Here is a 27,016-nt window from a genome sequence, read left to right as displayed (position 1 = left end):
ACATACAAGCCATCTTCTGACTGTACCTTCACATGGTGGGAAAAAAGCAAGTGAGTTTTTGGGGATCTTTTATAGAAGTGTTCTAATTCCATTCATGAGGGCTCTATCTTCATGACCTGATCACTTTTCAAAGGTCCCACCTCCAAATACTATTACAGTGGGGATTAGACTTTAGCATATAAATATATATGATTAGGGGACACAAACATTCAATCGGTAACAAAAGCTGTAATGTCTCCGATGAAAAATATGCTGAATGGAATTAACAGGTAATTAGATTTTGCAAAAGAAAAGATTACTATACATGAATGCACATGCACACACACACACACACACTCCTAAATGGAACCCAGAGGAAAATAGGGTTACAAAAGAAAAATTAAGGGGCACCTGGCTGGCTCAGTTGGTAGAGCATGAGACTTAATCTCAGGGTCATGAGTTCAAGCCCCATGTTGGGCGTGGAGCCTACTTTATAATGTAGGAGAAAACAGAAAAAGTATTGAAAAGCAAGAACCAAAATTTAAGATCCAAAAAGCTCAACTAATATGAAGCATAAGAAAATAATAAATAAAACTATACCAAGACATACTGTAAGCTCATTTCTCAAAACTAATGATAAGCATAGAATCCAAAATATAACCAAAAGGTGTCAAGGTAGGGTGGAGGGGTGAAACACTTAATGTTTTTAGGCACAGAGATAAAAATTATCTTGTTGGCTTCTTGCTAGAAACAATACAAACCAGAAAAAAATGAACCAAAATTGTTAAAGTGATGAATGAAAAGGAAACTAAAAAAACTGTCATTAAGGAGGGAACTTGTTGGGATGAGTACTGGGTGTTGCATGTAAGTTATGAATCACTAAACGTTATGCCTGAAGCCATTATTACACTATATGTTAACTTGGGTTTAAAAAAAAAACAAAAACAGAAAACCATCAACCAAGAATTCTATACACAGTGTAGTTGCATTTCAAACAAGCAAAGGAGATAAAAACATTTCCAGTATGCAAAATCTGAAAGAAATAATTACCTTATACTACAAGAACTTTAAAAGATTTTTTTTTAGGAAGAAAGAAAAATATATCAAGTGGAAGTCTGAATGTACATATAAAGGAAAGAAAAAAAATTGTCTATGTGGTACATATTTTAAAAGATATCATTTAAGTCTCTTTAAGTGACAATTGCCCCTTTATTTTTTTCTACTGCTGGTATTATTTATTTTTTTATTATCTTATTTATTTATCTTTTTTTTATTCTCAAGTTAGTTAACGTAGAGTGTAGTCTTGGCTTCAGAAGTAGAATCTAGTGATTCATCTGTTACATATGATACCCAGTGCTCATATCAACAAGTACCCTCCTTAATGCCCATCACCCAAAAAAAGTCAGAGAAAAACAGATATCATATGATTTCACTCCTATGTGGAATTTGAGAAACTTAACAGATGAACATATCGGAAGGGAAAGAAAAATAAAATAAAAGTAAGACAATTGCCCCTTTAAAGCAAAACTAACAACAGTGCATTATGGGGTTTATATAAATTTTGAAGTGATACATATGCCAACAGTAGCACAAAAGCCAGAAGGAAAAACAAATAACAACAACAACAAAATCTTGGAATCATAGTGTTGTAAATTTCTTATTCCATAAGTCAAGTGGTATATTACTTGAAGGTAGAAGTGTGTTAAAGATGTATGCTGTAAGCTCTAAAGCAACCACTAAAATCAACAAAGCAAATGTTTTTACCTACCCCAAAATAATATGAAATAACATAAACTACTCATTTAACAAAAAAATAAGATAGTACAAAGATGAAAAATAGAATGACAAGCAGTTGGAATGAATGGAAATCAAAACACAAAATAGATTTCACCCAGCTCCACAAATAATTACATTAAATATAAGTTTTAATACTCAATTAAATAGGAAATAGGGGCAGATTATATTTTAAAAAGAAACACAAAACAAGGCACTCTACCTGGACAAGAAGAAACCCACTTTAAATATAAAGACCAGCATAGGTTAAAAGAAAAGGATGAAAATAGGCATATTAGCACTAATCAAAAGCAAGTGAGTGGCTACATTAATATTGGTCAAAAAAGATTTCAAAGCAAACAATACTACCAAAAGAAGAAGATAAATGACATTTAAATATGATACAGGAGTCAATTAATCGAAAAGATACAACAATCATAAATACCTATGTACCTTGTAACAAATACTTAAAATGCATAAAGCAAGAATTAGATATCATGGAAAAAAAGGCAAATCCACCATTATAGTCAAATATTTCAACACTTTTTAAAAATAATTGATAGAAAAAGTGGAAGGAAAAATCAATAAGTACATAGAAAACTTGAATAGAACTATCAACCAATCTGAACAAAATGACATTTATAAATTATTTCACCAAGCAACAGTAAAGTATACATTCTTCTTAATATTTGGAACGTTTACAATATTCTGGGTCACAAAACAAGTCTCAATGAATTAAAAATTATTTAAGTTACACAAAGTGTGTGTAATCTGACAATGCTGGAACTAAATTAGTAATTAAAAACAGAAAATTATGTGAAAATTTCTCAAATATTTCAAAGCAAAATCTACTTCTATATAAGTGAGGAGCAAAGAGCCAAAAAAGAAAAATTAAAACATACTGAAAACTGAATGAAAACGGAAATAAAACACATAAAAAATTTTAGATGTGTCCTCCAGTTGCTAGAGGAAAATTTATAGTACCAAATGCTTATATTAAAGATCAGTTACTCTCTTAAAAAAACCAAAAGAGGAAAACAAAACCTAAAATCTTCCAAGAAAAAAAGAGATTGTAAAAACCAGCTTAGAAAAAATGTGAAAAACATTTCCAGACTTGAGAATATAGTATTTCCCTACCTATTCTATGAGGTCAACATTACTTTAAAACTCAATCTAGATAGCACATGAAAAATAAACAACAACAACAAAAAAAAACAGACCAATATTTCTTATAAACATAGCATGAATATTTATACTAATATCGCACCAAACTGAATTAAACAATATGGAAACATGATAACTCATCATAAATGAGTGCTGTTTATTGCAGGTTGTCAAGTTACTTTAATGATAAAATAATCGATCAAAATAAATCACTTATCACCAAATTTACAAAACGATTATATATTTATAGTCATCTGATTTAATGTAGAATATCATTTGATAATATTCAACACTTATTTTGGTAAAAAAAAAAATTAAGGGAACTATGAATAGAAGGCAATTTCTTCAACCTGATCAGTTACATCTACAAAATAACTAGAGCTAACATCACATTTAATAGTAAAACACTGGATGGTCACCAGAAGGGTGGTGGGTGGGGGGTTGGGTGAAATAGGTGATGGGGATTAAAGAGTATACTTATCTTGTAGAGCTCTGAGTAATATATGGAGCTGTTGAATCATTATATTGTATATTCAAAATTAATATACTACACTGGAATTTAAAACAAAACAAAACAGGCAGCTCTTTCTGCCTATAGGTCCGGTCTCTGTTCTTTAATAAAACCATCTTTTTTCACTGAAAAACAACACAAAACAAAACAAAACAAAAAATACTGAATAATGCTAAGATCAAGATCAAGAAAGACAAAGTTGTCCATTTCTATTCAGTGTTTCACTGGAGTTTCTAGCCAGTGTAATAAGCCATAAGTACACACGCACATGCGCGCGCGCGCACACACACACACACACACACACACACACACACAGTATGAAGGAGATATCTCTCTCTCTCTATCTGCATGATCTATATCATCTATATCTATCTATCTATCTAACCTATAGATTTATAAATGGGGAGATACATTATTATACTTTAGTATATCCATACAATTGCCATTTTTTGTCATATGATATGTCATAATATGTGATACAAAATATTTATATTAGTTCCACTTGTTTCCAAGCAGTGTTCAATTTATATTCCTATATTTTTCTTCCTAATCTGAATTATTCTAAGTTAATAACTATGATGTATATTAGCACACACTTAAAATTCCTTGAAATTATGTATGTGATTTTTCTTCTAGTAGCCACATATAGGTATATTTTATTTTCTCATTCTTTTTTTTTTTCCAACGTTTATTTTTGGGACAGAGAGAGGCAGAGCATGAACGGGGGAGGGGCAGAGAGAGAGGGAGACATAGAATCAGAAACAGGCTCCAGGCTCTGAGCCATCAGCCTAGAGCCTGATGCGGGGCTCGAACTCACGGACCGTGAGATCGTGACCTGGCTGAAGTCAGACGCTTAACCGACTGCGCCACCCAGGCGCCCCTATTTTCTCATTCTTAACTGACTTATATTTACTACTAAATATCTGTTTTAATTTCAATTTTTTTAAACGTTTATTTATTTTTGAGAGTGAGAGAGACAGAGCATGAGCGGGGGGTGGGGGGGTTGGGAAGAGAGAGAGAGAGAGAGACAGAATCCAAAGCGGGCTCCACACTCCGAGCTGTCAGAACATATCCCGATGCGGAGCTTGAACTCACAAGCCGTGAGATCATAACCTGAGCCGAAGTGGGACACTCAACTGACTGAGCCACCCAGTCGCCCCTAATTTCAATTTTCTAAATAAAGATGATACAATTCCATAAAATCTATATAAACTAAGTTTTCTCAGAAGAAGTAAAACATAGAAAAATAAGTCCACAGGATTTATATACTTCTTTTCTTATTTTTTATATTTACATCGTTTAAGGTAAACTTGCTGTATATGAAATTTCAGGGCTAAGAAAAAAAAAATAAAACAAAACAAACACTTTTTCCAGTTTCTTTGGAAACCAGGTCAGAAATGCCATAGGTAACCTACATACTGCTGGGAGTAGAAGGGAGAAATCCCACCTGCAAATTTCAGTTGCTGACAACCTGCTGGAAAATACAGGTGCCAGGCTCTAGGTGTATTATATTACTGTTTAAACTCCAGAGAAAAGCAATTAAAACAATGTGTTTAGTCTTCTTTGGAAAATGTGTGAATTACTTTAATTTCAAAAGTAAGGCAATGTCACAACTGAAGTTCTGCTTCCTCTTTGGCTACTGAAACTTTTTAACTAGTAGAGAAATAACAGGCTTGGTAATAGCACACAGTATCCATGGCAACAGTTTCTTCAGTATTTCACTTGCCCACATTTGGAAAGGTCATCTTTTGTTTTCATCATTTTATGGTCCACATTGTTTACTTTTAATAAATAGTTCTTAATTCAAGCTAGGGTCAATTACTTTGAGTCCACTTTGAATTTTTCCTTTGTTCTTCATTATATAATAATGCAGTGGTTATTTCATATATGTTTTAGTTTAAATAATTGAACGTGATATAAATATTCACTGTCAAACGTATATACTCCTCTGAGGTAATTGGTTTTTGTTTGGGTTTTGTAGTTAGCTCTATTTAAAAGCTAGTTTGAAAATTTTAAAGTGGTTTGAAAATGGTAATCTGTGGCCTTAAAATCAAATAATACAACTGTCTAAACTATTAATAAGACATAAAGTACACTAAAAGCTCTAAATGCTATTAAGTCAAAAAGGTTCATGGTCATTCAGGAAGAATGAGTTGAATAAGGCATTATCCAGAAGTGAGTAAGTCATCACTTTCACGGAAATTTATATTTGCCTTAAAGTTAATATTTGAAAGGAATAATTTGAAATCTTATAATCTTATAATCAGCAGATGCTTTAATATATACTTTATGTACATTATCTCATGTAATCCCTACTGAAACCAGCCTTGTTAGGCAGATATTCTATCAGCATTTTGCAGATGATAAAAACGCTGCTTAGGGTAGATAAGAAGGTGGAGCCATGTAAGACATAAAAGCTGAGATTGCTGAAACTATGATTTACAATTCTGATCCATACACATACAGTAAGCACCTTTTTGCCTTTTTGCTTTCTTTGCTCGGTTTCTTCTCCAAAGTAATTGTTAACTGCTTATTCCTCCTTTCTTTCTGCTGCCAGCATTCAGCTTCAAAATTCCTAATTCAACCTAGATAATATTTTTCACTGTGATGATTTCTCTAATCTTCTGTATTACAAATCAGACTTGATTTTCTTTCTTCTTGATCACTTAAATGTTTTTTTTTTCTAAATTGTCTCTGGTATTTAATATTTTTTCCCATTTATCCAACCTATTGTCCACATATGTTAAGGCCTGTTTTGATCATTTCTCTACACACACACACACACACACACACACACAGACACACAGACACACACTCAGAAATGTACTCCTTTTGATGTAATAAAAGACAAAGAAACTAATGGAGTGTAAAAGAAGAAAAGAATATAACAGAGAAGAAACAGTATTATAGAATCTTAACATTAGAAGTTTTTTTTTTTTTAATCTGAGGAAAAGGAAGCTGTACTTCTTACTCTGAGGTATTGTAAGCGTGCATAAGTTATTGATATATACCATGACCACAAAAGTTTGTTCCTTCTCCTTTCCTATTCAGATACTCAAAATTAAAGATTTTCCAAACTCTTTCCCTATTTTAGTACCCTATTATTTTCTTTCTCGTTTATTTTTTATCACTGAATAGCTATATTGAACCTCATTTCTAGGTAGTCCATTAGCATGAAGGTACAAATGAGGAAAAGCAAGGAGGGAGAAAATGGCATAGCACAAGAATTTTATTTTGATTAGTAATAGAATCTTACATTGCCAGTATATTTGCAAAGGGTGGCACTTTTGTGGAATATTATTAGGTATGTGACAATAATTAGGTATCTGGGGAAAGAAAGATTAAAACTGACTGGGTTATGGGAAAATGAGAACTGTCAACAGTCTACTTTCCTCTATGGCAATCAAAGAAGAGATTATTATATATTCTATTAGAGTATTGCCATTTTTTTGGTAATAGAGCTTCAATTTCTCTTCTGCCTTAACCTTACCAGTGCTTCCTTTTAGTGGAATCAAAATAGCTACCAAAGAAAGGAAATTACTAGTACACATTTATTTTCAAATTGCAGACTTATGAATATGAATAGTCGCTTATTAGAATTTTATTTAAAAATTCATAAATGGTTAAAATAATATGTGTAAATAAGATTACTTGAATCAAAATATATAATAGATTATATTAAACATTTATTTTATTATTTATTCTGTAAAGAGTAACATTTGGATGTAGCATTTGAAAATGCAAAGGTATAATTCTGTGTAATTATAAGACTGAAAAACTAGATTATGTTAATTGTGTTTCTATATTTGCTAAACCAAAATATACTTGAAAGATTGACAAGTTTTAAGCAGAATTAAAAAAAAATCTCCCTGTACAAAATTTATTGCAAAATATCCCTTTCATTTTATACTTAGAGAAAGAAAGAGAGAGTAGAGGAGAGAGGCAGAAGGAGAGAGAGAATCTTAAGCAGGGCTTATGATACTGGGCTTCATCCCATGACCATGAGATCATGACCTGAGCCAAAATCAAGAGTCTGATGGTTAACTGACTGAGCCACTCATGTGCCCAGCAAAATACCGCTTTTAAAGAGCGTATATTTGACGGGTTTGAGCCCTGCTCAACGACCTCAGTGCTCTGGTCATGATCTCAGGGTTCATGAGTTCAAGCCCACATCATGCTCCATGCTGATGGTGTGAAACCTGCTTAGGATTCTCTCTCCCTCTTTCTCTGCCCTCCCCCCACCCCGGTATCTCTCTCTCTCTCTCAAAATAAATAATAAACTTTTCTTAAAAAAGAATATCTATTTGAGGAATTAATAATACTGACTCGGGGCGCCTGGGTGGCTCAGTCGGTTAAGCGTCCGACTTCAGCTCAGGTCACAATCTCGCAGTCTGTGAGTTCGAGCCCCGCGTCGGGCTCTGGGCTGATGGCTCAGAGCCTGGAGCCTGCTTCCCATTCTTTGTCTCCCTCTCTCTCTGCCCCTCCCCCGTTCATGCTCTGTCTCTCTCTGTCTCAAAAATAAATAAACGTTAAAAAAAAATAATACTGACTCTTCTGAAATATGGTCATAAAATTTTGACTCACCAAAAAATAATTTTACAATATTTATATAGTCTTTATTTAAAATTTTTTCCTTTATTTTTTTTCCTAGTAGAGTTTGTTCTTTTCCTTGCAGATTGCAATAAGTAACCTTTGAAAGGGTAAGTATCCAGAAGGCCAATGAGTAATTTCAAATGCATTATTGTAAGGGATATGGAAGATTTGTACAGGTTGATCTCTGAAGAGTACAATAGGTTAAGTTGCTTGCAAAATGGATTCTGAGGCAGGGAGTACTTATAAAGAAACAAGAGAATAAGAATACAAACTCTTGAATGACAGAAAGAGATAAAAAGTATGAAGAGTACTATAGGACAGATTTTCTGGCAAATAGATTCAGAGGCAGCAATTTATATGAAGTAGGCTAATTAGGGAGGACTCTTAGGACACTAATCTATAAGATATGAGGAAAACAGGATTGGGCAGAAGGGGTAGTTGAAATACTCTGCACTTGCAACAGAGGCCGCAGCTGACCTCACACTTAGCTCTGGAGCTGGGATAGTTCTTTAAAATCATCTTAAAGGGAGGCACAGAGGAAGAGACAGATATCTGTAGAGTAGAAAAACGTAGTTTAGAAAACACAAATTTTTAAAATATGCATTAGACATGGTTGCCCTTTGTTCCAGAGAGAAATACAATCCTACTACAATGATATTCATTAAAATATTATGAATAGATTACAACGAAGGCTGTCAGTGCTTCTGCTCAAAAGACATGCAGAGAAGTAAGAAATCCACAGAGAACTGCATCCCAGCAGTAAGTGAATCAAACAGTTTTTAAGCTGGTATTGATGCTGGCTAGGGGGAAATATCCAAGCCCATACCTGGCATAAATGTAAATTCCAGTTATGATAGATCACTGCCCCTTACTCAAGAGAAAGAGTGCAATTTAACCAAAAAGTGGCTGTTTTGTCTCATATTATTTTATGAGAATTGACTTCTGCCAGTTTGGATGGAGATTCAGCAGCAGCCGCAGTACCTAGATCAACCTTGGAGAGTGAGAGCCCATGCTGTCGAGGCCTATGTACACCCTCCATTTCTTTCCACTTTGGTACTCTCTTAACTCATTTTTTCAGCATTAGGAGTCTGTATCCTTGATCGTCCAATGATTTTTTAAAATGACTTTTTAGTCTAATTCCAATATGGTTAATACACATTGTTATATTAGATTCAAGTGTACAATATAGTGATTCAGCACTTCCATACAACAGGCAGTGCTCATCAGGAAAAGTGCGCTCCTTGATTCCCATCACCTATTTCATCCATTCTCCCACCAATCTCCCCTTTGGTAACCATCACTTTGTTCTCTATAGTTAAGAGTTTGTTTCTTGGTTTGTCTCTTTCTTTCTAATTTCGTCCCTTTGTTCCTTTGTTTTGCTTCTTAAATTCCACAGGTGAATGAAATCATGTGCTATTTGTCTTTCTCTGATTGACTTATTTCACTTAGCATTATACTCTATAGCTCAATCCATGTCATTACAAATAGCAAAATTTCATCATTTTTCTATGGATAAATATGATTCCATTGGATATATATACCACCTCTTCTTTATCTATCCATTTATCAATGGACACTTGGACTCCTTCCATAGTTTGGCCATTGTAAAAAATGTTGCAATAAAGATAGGGATGCATGTATCTGTTTGAATTAGTCTCTTTATATTTTGGGAGTAAATACTCAGTAGTACAATTACTGAATGGGAAGGTAGTTCTATTTTTAATTTTTTGAGGAATATCCATACCGCTTTCCAGAGTGGCTGCACCAGTTTCCATTCCCACCAACAATTCACAAAGGTTCCTTTTTCTCCACATCCTCATTTCTTGTATTTTTTTTTGTCTTTTGTTTGTTTGGTTGGTTTTTACTTTTTTTAGTTTAGCCATGGTGACAGGTGTGAAGCGACCTATCATTGTAGTCTTAATTTGCATTTTGCTGATGATGAGTGATATTGAGAATCATTTCATGTGTCTATTGGACACCTGAATGTCTTCTTTGGAGAAATGTCTGTTCATATCTTCTGTACATTTTTATTTGTATTATTTATATTGGGGTATTGATTAGTTTAAATTCTTTATATATTTTGGATACTAACCCCTTAGCAGATATTTCATATGCAATCTTCCATTCAATAGGAATCTTCTTCCATTCAATAGGTTGCCTTTTAGTTTTATTGATTGTTTCCTTTACTGTGCAGAAACTTTTGGTGTATTTTGGTGTATTCCATCATTTTTTTTTGTTGTTGTTGCTTTAGGTTCCCTTGCTTCAGGAGTCATATCTAGAAAAATGTTGCTACTTTCAATGTGAGAGAGATTACATTACATCCTCTTCTAGGATTTTTAGGGGTTCAGGTCTCATATTTGCATGTTTAATCCATTTTGAGTTTATTTTTGTGTTTGATGTCAGAAAGTGGTCCAGGTTCATTATTTTTCATATAGCAGTCCAGTTTTTCCAGCACCATTTGTTGAAGAGACTATCTTTTCCCATTGGATATTCTACCCTGCTTCATCCAAGATTAATTGACTATATATTTTAGGTGTGTTTATAGATTTTCTATTCATTCTATTGATCCATGTGTCTATTTTTGTGCCAATACCATGCCGTTGTGATTAATACAGCTTTGTAATATAATTTGAAATATTGAACTGTATTATGTCCAGCTTTGCTTTACTTATTCAAGATTGATTTAGCTATTTGGGATCTCTTGTGGTTTCAAATTCTAGTAACACTTTTTCTAGTTCTGTGAAAAATGATGTTGGTATTTTGATAGAAATTGCATTAAATCTGTACATATATTTCAGAAGTATAGACATTTTAACAGTATTTGGCCTTGTAAACAATGAGCATGGAACGTCTTTCCATTTCTTTGTGTTATTTTCAATTTCTTTTGTCACTGTTTTATAGTTTTCAGAGTATGAGTCTTTCACCTCTTTCATTAGATTTCTTCCCAGGTATCTTATTTTGGGTGGAATAGTAAATGGTATTGTTTTGCTAATCTCTTGCTCTTTGCTTCATTATTATTATACAGAAATGGAACAGATTTCTGCACATTGATTTTATATCCTGTGACTTAACTGAATTCATTTTTCAGTTCTAGTAGTTTTTTTTTTTTTTTTTGGTGGATTCTTTAAAGTTTTCTATATATAGTATCATGTTACCTGCAAATTGTCAAAAGTTTTACTTCTTACTAATTTGGATGCCTTTTATTTATTTTTGTTGTCTAACTGTTGTGTCTAGGACTTCCAGCACTATGTTAAATAAAAATGGTGAGTATGGACATCCCTGTCTTGTTCCTGACTTAGATGAAAGGCTCTCAGTTTCCCCCCATTGACCAGGAGGTTAGCTGTTTTTCATATATGGCCTTTATTATGTGAGGTGTTTCCTCTAAATAAAATATTGAGGGTTTTATCATGAATTTATTCTGTACTTTGTCAGATGCTTTCTCTTCATCTATTGAAATAATCACATGGTTTTACCCTTTCTCTTACAGATGTTATGTATCATATTGATTTGCGAATATTAAACCACCTTGCAATACAGGAATAAATCTCACTTGATGGTGGTGAATGGTTTTGTTAATGTATTGTTGGATTAAATTTGCTAGTATTTGCTGAGAATTTTTATATATATGTTTATCAGAGATATTGGCCTATAGTTCTCCTTATTTTGTGTCTTTATCTGGTTTTGGTATCTGGTTGATACTGGCCTCATAAAATGATTTTGGAACTTTTCCTTCTTCGTCTATTGTTTGGAATAGTTTGAGAAGAATAGGTACTAACTCTTTAAATGTTGGTATAATTTACCTCTGAAACTGTCTATTCTTAAGCTTTTGTTTCTTGGGAGTTTTTTGGATTATTTATTCAATTTCATTGCTGGTAATTGGTCTATTCAAAGTTTCCATTTCTTCCTGCTTCAGTTTTGGTAATTTATATGTTTCCAGGAATGTATCCATTTCTTCTAGATTGTCTAATTTATCAGCTTATGGTTTTTCATAATATTCTCTTACACTTGTTTGTATTCCTGTGATGTCAATTGCTATTTCGCCTCATTTACTGGTGATTTTGTTTATATGAAACATTTCTCTCTTTCTCTCTCTCTCTTTATTTTATTTTATTTTATTTTATTTTATTTTATTTTACTTTGGTAAGTACAGCTAGAAGTTTATAAATTCTGTTGATCTTTTCAAAGAACCAGCTCCTGGTTTCATTGATCTGTTATATATATATATACATATATATATATTTACTTTATGTAAGAGTTGTTTCTATTCTAATCTTTATTATTTCTTTCCTTCTGCTAGTTTTGGGTTTTGTTTGTTCCTCTTTTTCTAACTCCTAAGGTTAGGTTGATTATTTGAGATTTTCATTACTGCAAACTTCCCTCTTAGAACAGTTTTTGCTGCATCCCAAAGTTTTTGTCCATCATGTTTTCATTTTCATTTGTTTTCATGTAGTTTTTAATATCTTCTTTGTTTTCTTAGTTGACCCATTATTTGTATAGTAGCATGTTATTTATCCTTCATGTATTTGTGTTATTTCCATATTTTTCTTGTGGTTAATTTTTAGTTTCAAAGTATTGTGGTGAGAAAAGATGCATGGTATCACTTTGATCCTTTTGAATTTGGGGATCAAATTTGAGGCTTGTTTTGTGCCTCCTGTGTGACCTATTTTGGAGAATGTTTCATGTACACTTGAAAACAATATATATTCTGCTCTTTTAGAATGGAATGTTCTGAATATATCTGCTAAATTCATCTGGATCAGTAATTCTTTCAAAGCCACTTTTTCCTTGTTGATTTTCTGTTTAGATGGTCTGTCCATTATGTAAGGGGGGTTTTAAGTCCCCTACTATTATTGTATTACTATCAGTTCCTTTTTGTATGTTATGAATTGTTTTATGTATTTGGATGCTCTAATGTTGGGTGCATAAATATTTATAATTTTTATATCTTACTGTTAGATTGTCCCTTTATTATTATATAGTGTCTTTTTTTGTCTTCTTTTACACACTTTATTTTAGAGTCTATTTTGTTTGATATAAATATTGCTACTCCATCTTTTTTTTGATACACATTTGCACAATACATGTTTCTCCATCCCCTTACTTACTTTTTTTTTTACTTTTTTAAATGTTTATTTATTTTTGAGAGAGACTGAGACAGAATGCGAGTGGATTGGGGCAGAGAGAGAGGGAGGCACAGAATCTGAAGCAGGCTCCAGGCTCCAAGCTGTCAGCACAGAGCCTGACATGGGGCTCAAACTCACCTGTACGATCTCAGCTGTAAGATCATGACCTGAACCGAAGTCTGACATGTAACCAACTGAGCCACCCAGGCGCCCCTCATCCCCTTACTTTCCATCTGCATGTCGCTGTGGTTTGAAATGCATCTCTTGTAGACAGTATACAGATGCGTCTTGCTTTTTTTTTTTTTTTTTATTCACTCTGTCACGCTATGTCTTTTGATAACAGCTTAGTCCATTTACATTCAAATAAGTTTTATTTATTTATTTTTTTAATTTTTGAGAGAGAAGCAGCACATTCAGGGGAGGGGCAGAGAGAGAGGGAGACATAGAATCTGAAGCAGGCTCCAGGCTCTCAGCTGTCAACACAGAACCCAGTGTGGGGTTCAAACCCATGAACTGTGAGATCATGACCTAAGCCACAGTTGGACACTTAACTAACTGAGCCACCCATGTGCCCCAGTCCATTTATATTCAAAGAATTTATTAATAGATACCAATTCATTGCCATTGTGTTACTTGCTTTGTGGTTGTTTTTGTAGTTTTTCTCTGACCCTTCCTTCTTTTTATCTCTTTCAGGGTCTGCTGGTTTTCTTGAATGATGGACTTGGATTTCTTACTCTTTATTTTTTGCATATCTATTATTGGGTTTTGATTTGTGGTTACCATTAAGTTTATACACAACATCTTCTTCATATGGTAGTCTATGCAGTCTATGCAAAATTAACAAATTTGATACTCATTCTTCACTCCTCTCCCCTCCATTTTTCAGATAATTGGTATCATATCTTACATATTTTACATTCTTTTATTTTGTGCTTCTTCTGGCTGCTTTTTAAAGTTATATATATATATTTTTTTGCTTTTGTGCTTTCTATTTTTCTTACTCTTACCTATGCTTTTTGTTTTCCAGTCACAGAGTCCCCCTTAATTTTTTTGTAAGACTGATGTAGTGGTCATGAATTCTTTTAACCTTTGTTTGTCTGGGAAACACTTTATCTCTCCTTCTATTCTGAATGGTAACATTGCTGGGTATTCTTGGCTGCAGATTTTACCCTTCCTGAATTTTGAGTCATCATGCCACTCCATGTGGCCTGCAAAGTTTCTGTTAAAAAATCAACTGATAGCCTTATGGGGTTTCCTTTGTATATAATTGCCTTTTATTTTTCTCTTTCAACCTTTAAAATTATTTCTTTATCACTTTTTTTGCCATTTAAATTACTATGTGTCTTGGTGTGGATTTCCTTAGGTTGAATTTGTTGGGGGATCTCTGTGCCTTCTGAATCTCGATCTCTGTTTTCCTCCCAAGATTTGGGAAGTTTTCATGTATTAGTTCTTCAAATACATTTTCTATCTCCCTTTTCTCTCTCTTCCCCTTATGGGATCCCTATAATGCAAATGTCATTACACTTGATGGTGTTGCTGAGTTCTCTAAGTCTATTCTCATCATGCAGTATTTGTCTCTCACCTGTTCAGCTTTATTGGTTTCTACTACTCTTTCCTCTAGGTTGTTAGCCCACTATTTATTCCATCTGTTGTATTTTTTAATTTTATTTCTTGAATTCTTCATCTGTGATATGTTATGTTTTCATTTCTTTGTCAAGGGCTTCACTGATGTCCTCCACCCTTTCTGAGTCAAGTCATTATTTTAAATTCTCTGTCAAGCATACTATTTATTTCTGTTTTGTTTAGATCCCCTGCAGTGATTTTGTCCTATTCTTTCATTTGGAACATAATCCTCTGTCTCCTCATTTTGTCTACATCTCTGTGTCTGCTTCTGTGTGTTAGGAAAGTCAGCTACATCCTCTGCTCTTGAAAACAGTGTCTTTAGGAAGAAGAGGTCCTGTAGTGACCTGCATGCAGTGTCCCATTTTGACCAGAATCTGGCACTTCAGGGGAAGTCTCCTGTGTATTGCTTGTGTCATGCTTATGTGTCTGAACTGGTTCAGAAGTCCATACTGACTGTCTGCCTGTTGTGGGCTGTGCTTGTTCTCTGTGGTGTTAGTGAAACCAAGCAGACAGGTTTTTAGGGGGTGTGACTGGAGGATGGCAGTGGTGGGGGGAGCAGTGGTGTTAACAAAATTTGTGCTGAACAGCTAGTCTTAGGCAGGATTATTGCAAGCTTGGCAGCCCAGGGGCATGGCATAAGGAGGGGGGAGAGTAGGTCAGGGGCACAGGAATTTGGGTTGAGCTCAGGACCGAGGCCACTAAGCTAGGAGTGTGCAAGTCCTCAGGAGAATGCACATGCAGGGCACTCTGCCAGCTGGTTAAGTAGCAAGTGCCCTGCACAGCTTGCCCTGTGTTTATGCCTAGTTGTATGGGTGGGGTAGAAAAGGGTGCCTGCCAGCTCTTTTTTTCCTGGAGAAATACCCCAAGGAGCTCTAAAATCAATATAAACAAATCTTCCTGTTTGCTCTAGGCATTATGAAAACAGTCTCTTCTATGCTGCCTTTCTGTGGGCTGCTGTCTCTTTAAGAGCGGGGACGCCCCTATCACTCACCCTACTGCTTTGCCCAGTGCTGAGTTAGCTGACTTTTAAAGTTTCAGATTTTGTTTCCTGCTAGTTATACAAACTCAGGTAATTCAGTCCCTCTGGTTTTCAAAGCTGGATATTATGGGGAACTCATCTTCCCTGTGTGGGCTCTCTGGGGTGCAGAACCAATTCTTTACCCTCTTCATATCCACAGATCCCTCCCTCCTGGGGACAGCTATAGACCACCATTCCTTCCTTTTCTAAACTCTCAGATAGAGCTTCCTCTCTACATTTATTTTTGAAGTTTGTTCTGCCTGTTTCTCAGGTCTATTCACACAGATGTGAGTAATACCTAGTTGTAAACATGGGATAGGATGAACTTAGGGTCTTCCTACTCCTCCATCTTCCCAAGGTCCCTCTGTTTAGCAGCGTTTTTGATGATAATGTTTTCTGATGGGTATTCCATGCCTTCCAAAGATCATCATAATTCATGTCTCTTACCATTGATCTATCCACATTTCTCTTTCCCCGATTTTGTCTCTGATACCTTCCATAATTTTTCTTCTTGAACCTTAACCAAACAATGAATTTATTTCCCACTTCTCATGTGTTTATGTGTATTCTGACCTTGGAACAATGTAGGTAGGTGTAGGTGCAGCTCCCAGTGTTCTACACATTGGGAATATTTTGCCCAATTATTATTTGTCAGGTCCATTTCTGTATGGAACTGTAGCCCAGAAACAATCCATTTTTACCTTATACTTACCAAATAAGCCAATCCTTCCTTGAATTAAAGTGTGACTTTTTCCTCTTCTGTCAAATGGGGATAAGGGAACATTCATGTGACTATTGAGTTTGGCTAATAGAAAGGTATTATTGCATTAATAATGGATAACTTTGGGGTCTAGATCACCTCCTCATGAAGCTTACTTGTACCTCTCAGTCCTATGCCTTGTCATATATATACCATACTTATAATGAATAAGAGTTTAGTTGATTGGAATTTTCATTTGCTGTCTAGAAGTATCTCTGACTGTATGGATACTTGATATCCCATGATCAAATTTTCCATCGCAATCAGGGTCCTATCAAATCTGAGTTTTGAACTAGGAATATCTTTTTGCTTCTTCACAATTTTAGGACCCTCCCTTTTGATTCTCCTATTTTGTCTTGCCACAAGTTCCATATGATTTTTGTATTTAGTAGTATGTGCCACCTTCAAAACCTAAGGAGTTCAAGATGGCATTGTATTGTATCTTATTGTGGGGAATGAGAAATGCAATAATTAAAATTTGTTGTTGTTTCTCTTTGCACACAATGTTCCTACATTCCCCATTACTCACATGACTAAACCCTAAAAAGAAAACAATTGGAGTAGTAGACACCTCCACGAAACTTTATAGAGCTTAGTTTCCACCCTATGAGGAACATGTGTATTATAATAGACTCCAACATACTTGTTACTTCTTTTTTTTTTTTTTCAACGTTTATTTATTTTTGGGACAGAGAGAGACAGAGCATGAACGGGGGAGGGGCAGAGAGAGAGGGAGACACAGAATTGGAAACAGGCTCCAGGCTCTGAGCCATCAGCCCAGAGCCCGACGCGGGGCTCGAACTCACGGACCGCGAGATCATGACCTGGCTGAAGTCGGACGCTTAACCGACTGCGCCACCCAGGTGCCCCACATACTTGTTACTTCTTGCTCGTACAACAAGATGTCATCATCCAGCAATTATGTCATCAATATAGTCAACCAAAGTGATTTATGTAGAATGTGTAGGTGGTTGAATTGCTCTAGTACTAGATTTTTATGGAAGGTAGGACTGTAAATGTGTTTTGTGGACAATACTATGTGTACTAGGTTGAATAATATCTTCTTAAATTCCATGTCTACTCAGAACATCAGAATGTTATTTTATTTGGAAATAGAATCTTTGTAAGTATAATTAGTAAGTTAAAATGAGGTCATAACTGCATTAGGGTGGGAACTAATGGAATTATTTCTGTGCTTATAAAACAACAGAAAACAGAGACACATGAGAACTCCATGTGAAGATACAGTACTTGCATCTATAAGCCAAGGAATGCAAAGCATTGCAGTAGCCACCACAAGCTAGGACAAAGGCATAGCATTGATTCTCCCTCAGAGTTTTCTGAAAAACCAACCCTGCTGACACGTGAAATTCAGGATTCTGTTTTCCAGGACTATGAGAGAATATATTTCTGTTGTTTTAAGGCACCTAGTTTGTAGTAATTTCATAAAGCAGCTCCAGAAAATTAATACACCATATAAATGCATACTACTTTTCTTCTTTATCACTTGACTGCAGTGATTTACTGCAGTGCCAATTAATGGCTGTATACAAACTACAGGAATCTGTCTTAATATTCTCTGGGAGATATAACATAACTGGATCAGGTACTGCAAATGAGGCTACTCTTTGTTTGAGTTTGCAATAGCACACTTTCATCTGCTGGGATAGATCTGGTTTTTCTAGATACCAGACTTATGAATGGGATGATAATGAGAATACAATTTTAGCATCCTTTAGATCTAAAAAGTGGCCATAGTCTCTATCATTCTTGTCCAGATATTATATTGATCTTGATGTGTTATCTTTGCGGAAAGAGTTTTTGCAGCTTGTGCTGGTTTTTTCTAAAAGATGTCTTACCTCACATATCAAGGAAACAGTGTGAGGATTCTGCAAATGAACAAGAATACAAACCACCAATTGTTAAACATTTGGATAGCAGTGAAATCATCATCAAGTAGTTCTGTAGACCACTGTGAACCATGCCTGGTGGAAGCCTTCATTTATTGCATGGCCCTAATTTATTACATTCCTTTGATAATGCCCTCTGTGATCTTAATGGGGATGATGACAATTCGTTTCTTCAGGTAACATTGTCAACTGAGGTCCTGCATCTAAAATGTTTTGCAATGTTTGTGTAATCTTCTTTTGTGGATAAAGGTTAAATTGTCAAATAGCTGTAGGCCCCTTTGAGGAAGAACTGGATTAACCATTATTATATACTCTTGCTATGATGTTGTACTATCCTTCCATGTGGAGATCCAGACTCCTCTTCACTCAGAGTTTTAAGTGCTGATATATGTCAGTGCCAATAGTTCTTTTGGTGTGGAATTCCCCTTACAAACTTAGGAGATCTATCCCTTTCTCAGCAAGGTTATATTGTGACATGACTTCAATTATTAGCCTGATGGCCAAGAGGGAGTGGTATTATCCTAAGAAGTCATGTGTTTTCTCTTAAGAAAGGGGCTTCTGTATGGTCTTCAAGCAAGGAGTTTGCTATCTTAAATAAGGAAGACTGAATTACTTTTGTAGGCCCTAAGTGTTTTGACAAATTTGCAAATTTAAGGTTTTTAAGTGCATGAATTTATATGTGCCCGTATAAATTCTGAGAATCCAAACATTTCCTAGTTTAAGTTTTTGTTCTTGGCATAACAAATTTTCTGGGGTTGAGAATTCAACTTTTACTGGTGCTCCACTACCCTGATAATCAAATTCTTCTGGGCCAATAGCTATAGAACAAGACCCTTCCAAGCTATGCTAATAAAACTCGATTACTTATTAACCATTCATAACATTTTATTGTTTCTTCATTGAATCAATAACATACAACAAGTGTCATCAATTCCATAATCTTTACTACTCTTGCTTTTATTGAACTTCCCAAAGGCTTGAAATGTACCTGTACACACATTCCCTTCTACATGTATTTCATCTTGATTCATCAATGGAACAATTTTTAATAATTACATCTTTACACTATGCCAAGGGAATTACTACTGAAATTTGATCAATGGTGGGGTACTTCAATAGTATATGAAGCTGGCAATTTATCCTGCTTCAAAATCTCATTTTGGAATCAGCTTCCTAGGATCATGTCCAGTATCAACAGATTTAAATCTTATTCCCCAGGAAATAGAGATTTGCTTGCAGGGATTTTGTAGATGAATGCTGTTGAGATCACTATTTGTCAAGGGATTAAAGCAACAGGATTAGAGAACAATTAAACTGGAACTCAGCCGTGACTGAGGAATCAGTTAGTTTTACAAGGATTTTGGAGCTGAGATGACCCTTCAGAGATACCCTATATATATGTAAAGGTGGAGATAGACTTCTGCACTCTCTCATTGGCCAGTTTTTGGAGGTGGCTGCCCTTAGGATGAGAGCAAGATTTTAGGTAGAGCAAGTCCCCTTCAACTTAGCACAACTGATAAAGAAGGACTTGACTGTGATAGGTAAACAGGCAACACTCCAAGCAAATCCAGGAATCAGTGACTAGGTCTTTAAATGGTGATCCGGACAGCATTCACTGGAAAGTAATTAGTGTTGATCATCTTCAAATTCATGAATGACTGTGAATATTAGGAGATATTTTTACTTAGGTAACCTGGAATTCTGGCATTCCTCAGAACTCTTACCAATGGAGGTGCAGATGTCAAGGATGTAGTTACAAGAAACAGTTTCTAAATGAGGAAATGCAGATGCAGGGAAGAATATTGGGAAGTTATTATTCTAACCCAGGAAATTATGAAAATAGTTTACTAAAATTAGTCCATAAACTTAATGTTGTTTCTCCAGGTTTAAGAGACAAAAGAAACATAATCTTATATAAAATTTAAATTGTCCATGAAAATAAAGCCTACCAACCTTTCAGAGACAGTATACTTTTATTGACAATTGGATCGAAAATAGTTCATAGAGATTTACATAAAAGCATGAAAAATACAGAAATATATCATGCCATCTTCTGAAATTTCATCTATCTATTGTAGAGTAGAATACATAAGTCAGTTAGCCAATGGTGAAGAAATTATGTCCTTCAACTACTATAAGGATATTTTTTTTTTTTTGCCAGAGTATCTTTGTTTTGCTTGCTTGCTTGTGTCTTGAGTTTGTTAGTCAGTATGCTTTTCTTATATGCCATTCTTCCAAATTACTGATGGGTAGTCATGATTGTGGGCTCTAGTTGACTGAGACTGGTGGGATATAAATTTGGGTATTTATATCTTCTACATATAAGACTGGTTCTAAGTTTAGTGCACCAAAATATCTGCTTTCTATTGTGCCTTTAAGTTATTAGAATGCAGAAGATAGTAGTTACCTCAAATGCAGAGTGATAGTCATCTTACTTATTACTACTTTGGTAAAGTACTATACCAATTGTGCATTCAAATAGATTTGGAAGTTACTGTGAACTTCTTATGTTAGCATGTTTGGAATGCTCTGTTATGTAGGCTATTATCTATGTTACTTCATTAGTTATTTCCTTATTGGGGTCAAAAAAGTTGGCATGTATTTATTCCGTTTGATGTTTTCAGTGCTATGCATTGGATATGAGTTTGTGATACATTTTCATTAGTTCTCTGTTAATTTATTTTGAGGATTTATTTGCTTATGACATTTATTCTGTATGAATTGTTTGCCCTGTTAAAATTTGATTAATTTGTACTTCTGATGATGGGCCAAATTAAACAAAATAAAATGCCAAACTAATAAATATATAATATACATTGCTGGAAAACTAGTAAGGACTCTGCCTCAAACTGCATTATTAATGGATGAAAATTAAAGTTAATTAAAGTATTGATTTGAGAATGAGAACTGTAATTTATTATTTGTGGATCTAATAAAGAGGAACATTTCTCAAGGTCATGTTTCTTTTTTTTTTCTTTTCTTTAAACAACAAACCAAAAAATTTCTGAGGATAATAAATTGCTTTAAATAATAAAGAGCAATGACAGAGGTGGACTTACTGGGAAGCTAATGAAGTTTAACCCTCAAAGCCCTTAACTTGCATGGATGTCATCTGAGGCCTCAGAAGGGGTGCTAGTTACTGACTTTTCCAAAATCAGATATTTTAATTTCTGACTTGTTTCATTCTGACCTCCTCCCCATCACACTTTCCTCAGTGTTAGATAGTGTGAAATATTAGGAGACTTTGAGGATCTGGCTAAGAGGAAGTAACTTGGGGTTTAGGTTTAAAGTTTTGGTTTGATAAGGTTAGTTTAGTTAAGATTTATTGGGTTATTTTATTTGGAATAGAGTTACTTCTGATATAAGTAAGATATTGTTAGCTATCCTCACGTATTTTGAAGGATTCCTGGTGTGCTGTCACCAAATTTCATGCTAATTTACAAAAATATGTGCCCAGTGATACTGTAGACCTACAACAGAATATTTTCTTGCTCTAGGTGAAACTCACAAGTGGCAGCTTTTCATTGCACCCTATATATAGTTCACAGTAACATTTTTAGATGCAGAATTTGTTAACTCCAAAATACAAACACTATTACCAGGCACTGTTCTTCTTTATTTGAAGTACGAGAATTAAATGCAATAATTATTTTTACATCCTGGAAGGGATATTTTAGTATGCTCATGATCATTGGCCCAGACAAACTACACTGAAACTGTTAGATTTTTGAAACATCATTGAATGTATTTCTTGCCCTTTGGAAAACATTGTATTACTAAAACTTTCAAAGAACTAGCCCACTTCTTGCTCATCCTGTCTCTGATCCCTGTCACCAACGTAATAGGCCAATATGATATTCTGCAGAACTCCATAGTCTAATTGTCTCCTTATACCAAAGAGCAGAAGAGTTCATTTAGCCTTGGGTTGTATTTATGAATGGATATGTTTCATGCGAATTCAAATTAGTTATGTCTTTTTTTAATTAGAATACATAGGAATACCTACACCAGATGATAGGTTGTACATGCTATACTTGAAGCTTTAATAATCAGATCTAGTGAAGATACTATATTGGACACAACAACTGCACTATGAAAGTATTAACTGATTAAACTTGCAGTGCTTTATGGTCACTCTGGCAAGTTAATTAGAGATATAATAAGAGCCCCAGCCCTGCACTCTTAAGTTCTAAATGGTGACACTAATCACAACCCCAAGAAAATAATATTGTTTTTTATTTATTATTTTGGCTAGGTGTAATGAAGTTTCAGAGACTTCTGTTTGGCCTTCGCCGCTGTATCAGTACTTATCCCATTGGCCAACGACCCAAAGTGAGGTTATTCTTTTTTTTAATTTTTTTTTCAACGTTTATTTATTTTTGGGACAGAGAGAGACCGAGCATGAACGGGGGAGGGGCAGAGAGAGAGGGAGACACAGAATCAGAAACAGGCTCCAGGCTCTGAGCCATCAGCCCAGAGCCTGATGCGGGGCTCGAACTCACGGACCGCGAGATCGTGACCTGGCTGAAGTCGGACGCTTAACCGACTGCGCCACCCAGGCGCCCCCAAAGTGAGGTTATTCTTACTGCCAGTGTGTCAATCTCAGTTACATTCTCAGGCAACGAGAAAATAACCACTGTATAGGTCTGCTGACCCAAAGGATCCATTGCAAATTGGATTCTAGGCAGAACTCTATACATTACCTACCCTTTAAAAAAATGGTATTTTACACCCATGGGTATGATTGTAAATTTAGACAGTGTTTCTAAGAGTCACCCAAATGTCTGAGTTCTTACTTTTTCAAGTGTGCATTCAGAGTTTTGAATGACCCTAGGTAATTTTATGATGATTATGGAACCTATAATTACAATATATATTTACAGTGATATAGCAGAGCCATTTCTCCTATACCCTTGACCATTTCCTTAACCAATAGATAAAAGTTTGAAAAGTGACTGGAGGAATTGAGGAAGGAATGGGACTTCTTATTAGGGAAACTACCCTAATTCTTTCTGCTCCTTCATTCTTGTCTTCCTATGATTATAGATATTAAATATCACCTTTGTTGATGCTCATCTGTTGGCACTAAGACTGTCACATTTTACTGACCATCTCCATAACTACCTGTGGGTAAAAACCCCTAGGCTGTGCCTCTGACCTTACCACTTATTATAGTAAATGTAGCCCCCTTGCTTCTAATGGTTAAGCACTGCTACCTGATCTTAATTACCTCAGGGCTCCATCATCCCCATAGATATTAATGAGCCTATTTCTATGACATCTGCTAACATCGTCAGTCCTGGACTGCAAAGAGCCAACACTGAGCTTCTCAGCTTGTTGGGGCTTCTGCTAAGAGATCGTCACTGATGGTCTTGATGAATAATGTGTCCTATGAACTCAACAAAGATGATACTCTGGTGCATCTTGTGGCCTTATATAATATATACAGCTCAGCACTGTTCACTTCCTTGACTTTTTCAGTCCTTTTTCAATCATCTGCCAGGGAATCTTCAGGCAATTCCCCTTCAGTCAGCAGACACTATTGCTTACTACAAGCTTCTAAGAGTTCTTGCTTTGAGATCCTTGCCATAAAGTGAAATCATTTTTCTTAAGAGAGAACTCACAGTTAAATGTATTTTTGATTATACAGTCTTACTGTTTGGCCACTTGATCACATCTCAGCAAAATCCAAACCTAGAGGAACTCTCTCACTCATGAACCAAAACCTTTACACTCTATCGATGTCTCTATCTGACCAATAGTCTAAGAAATTTTATAAAAAGTGAAGTTTTCTTTATTAAGAATGAAGTTTACTTAGAAAAATATTTCATATGTATGTGCTATATACGTATATGTTTGTGTGTTTGTATATACATAGTGTATATGCCCATTTAATATTCCTTTTTCTCAAAATATATAAGCTTTTTCCTCATTTATCCTCTATGATGTGGACAGAAAAGGTATGAAAGTGTGAGAAGAGGTAATATTATTTTATAAATTATGTAACTAGGTCTAAAGGTAACTAAGGTAAAAAGAAGATTATGTATTACTATCACCAAACTTTAATTTCACATACTAAAATTTAATACAGCAAATGTTAAAACTCATCATCATTGTTTCATTAAATATGTTTGTGTGCTATTTTTGCTCCAGAAGATAACCAATGTATGCGGAGATTTATCTACAGAAATTAAAGTTTCAAACACAAAGATCCAAGATATATTTTAGTTAAGGTTTTAAAGATAATATATGAAATATTTCTTATACGTTTATCTTTTAAACTGCTCTGGGCCAGAAGATATTATAATATATAATTCTTAAAGGACTTGCTATGATGCAATATTTGCCATGCCTGCCCTTTTGGAAAATATGAGCCTTTCCCAGAATAAATCAGTTTTACTGCAGGTAACATGTGCATCCCAATACTCCTGTTCTTGAAGATGATCACTTTACATTGAATATATTTCATTCATAATTTCACATTTATTTAAATACAGGTTTTAGAGATTCCAAGGCAAAACTTTACTTGTCCCCCTAAAGAATCACAAAACTAGAAGGATCTTAAAATAATGTCTGGTTCAGAGGCCTGATTTGATACTATTCCATATGCTATTACAGAAAATGTATGAATTACAAAATAAATGTAATTAATGCAATTTAATTAAAGTAACAGTAACAGTAACCATTAAAATGATATTTATCCGAGCATCTGGGTAGCTCAGTCAGTTGAGCATCTGACTCTTGATTTCAGTTTAAGTGTGATCTCATGGTTTGTGGGATCCAACCCCTTGTCAAGCTCTGTGCTGATAGTGCTGAGCCTGCTTGGGAGTCTCTCTCTCCGTCTCTCTCTGCTCTTCCCATGCTTGCTTGCTCTTTCTCAAAATAAATAAATAAAAAAGCATTAAAGAATAAAATAAAGTGAGATTGATAAATTTATTTAATTTAAGTAATATATAAGAAAGATATAAATACATTATTTCTCCAAGTTACATAATCACTCAGATTTCCTGAGCAGTCTTTATCCATAATTAAACATGTACCAATTAACCCTCATACCGTAGTCTTTGGTTTGATCCTTACTTCTTAAAATGGTAACTCTTAAAGACTCTCAGTGGCTGATGAATGAAGATAATGCTGTTGAATAACTTACGATTTTTAGTTAATTGCATAATCCTATATGTTACTTAACTTTTGCTTCGTCATTGAGAGCTTTCAGTGTGAAGAAAAACTAGTCATGTTATCAGTCACAAGGTAGTCAGAATGAAGGTGAAGAGCAGACATTATGTTACTGAACTCCAACTTTGGCTGCTGGTTGCTAGAGAAAGGCAATACTCAAAATATGAGTTTTGGTTGGAAAGGAATTTGAGCTTTATTCAGGAGGGTGGTTACCTGTGGAGAAGGCAGACTCTTGTTCAAAAGCCAACTCCAAGGTTTCTGCCTGGCCCATGGTATTTTTTTTTTAATGTTTATTTATTTTTGAAAGAGAGACAGAGCATGAGCAGGGGAGGGTCAGAAAGAGTGGGAGACACAGAATCCGAAGTAGGCTCCAGGTTCTGGGCTGTTAGCACAGAGCCCAACACGGGACTGAAACCCACCGGCTGTGAGATCATGACCTGAGCCAAGGTCGGATGCCTAACCGACTGAGCCACCTAGGCGCCCCTGGCCCAAGGATTTTTTAAAGGAATTTAGGGTAATTAATTCAGTAAAAGGGGTACACTACTCTGCAACATTTCAGGCTTATGTACAGACTAGATACTGCCAGCTACAAACATTATCTCAGTGCTCAGGAGTTCTGCAAAGGGGTCCAGTTCCTGTTTCATGGTGTGTAGGAGTACTTAGTTCTTTCTGCAAAGGAAGTCATAGCCTACAGATACACAAAGGGAGCTTAATAAAATCATTTGTGTGACTTAAAAAAATATATATTTCTAAAAAGTTTGCTAAGCTAATCAAAGAGCTGAGGTGGCATTAAACAGACTTGTTGGCCGCTGTGGCCTGGGAAAATTTTTATTTTTCACACTTCCTGGCTAGTGGCCTGTCTGCTGTGGATCCAGGGATTTAGGTCAGCAAATAAGGAGTGAGTTAAATTGAAGTAAGTTAGCCCTCAAGATCAATTGGAGTGCTGTTACAATCAGAAGCTTCAGCTACTGAGTGCTCATGAATTGTCCTTTTGGAGTAACTATTCCTTCCTGAGGATAGATAAAAAATATTCAGTGTCTTAGTCCATTTGGGCTACTATAACAAAATTCCAAAGACCAAGTGGTGTCTAAGGAGTACAAACTTATATCTCACAGTTATTGAGGCTGGAATTTCAAGATCAGGTCACAAATATGGTTGCTTTTTGGTGAAAGCCCTCTTCCTGGCTCATAGCTTATACCTTCTTGCTATGACCACACAAGGGGAAAGTTTCTAGGAAGCTCTTTGAGGTCCCTTTTATAGGGGCATTAATCCCATTTCTGAGAATACTACTTCATGACCTAATCACTTTCCAAAAGCCCCCACTTCCAAATACCCTCACCTTTGGGAGTTAGAATTTCAATATAAGAATTTTGGAGAGACACAGTC

This window comes from Leopardus geoffroyi, chromosome D1, assembly GCF_018350155.1.
Source record: "Leopardus geoffroyi isolate Oge1 chromosome D1, O.geoffroyi_Oge1_pat1.0, whole genome shotgun sequence".
In the NCBI taxonomy this organism is placed as follows: domain Eukaryota; kingdom Metazoa; phylum Chordata; class Mammalia; order Carnivora; family Felidae; genus Leopardus; species Leopardus geoffroyi.
This window is presented reverse-complemented; position numbering follows the sequence as displayed.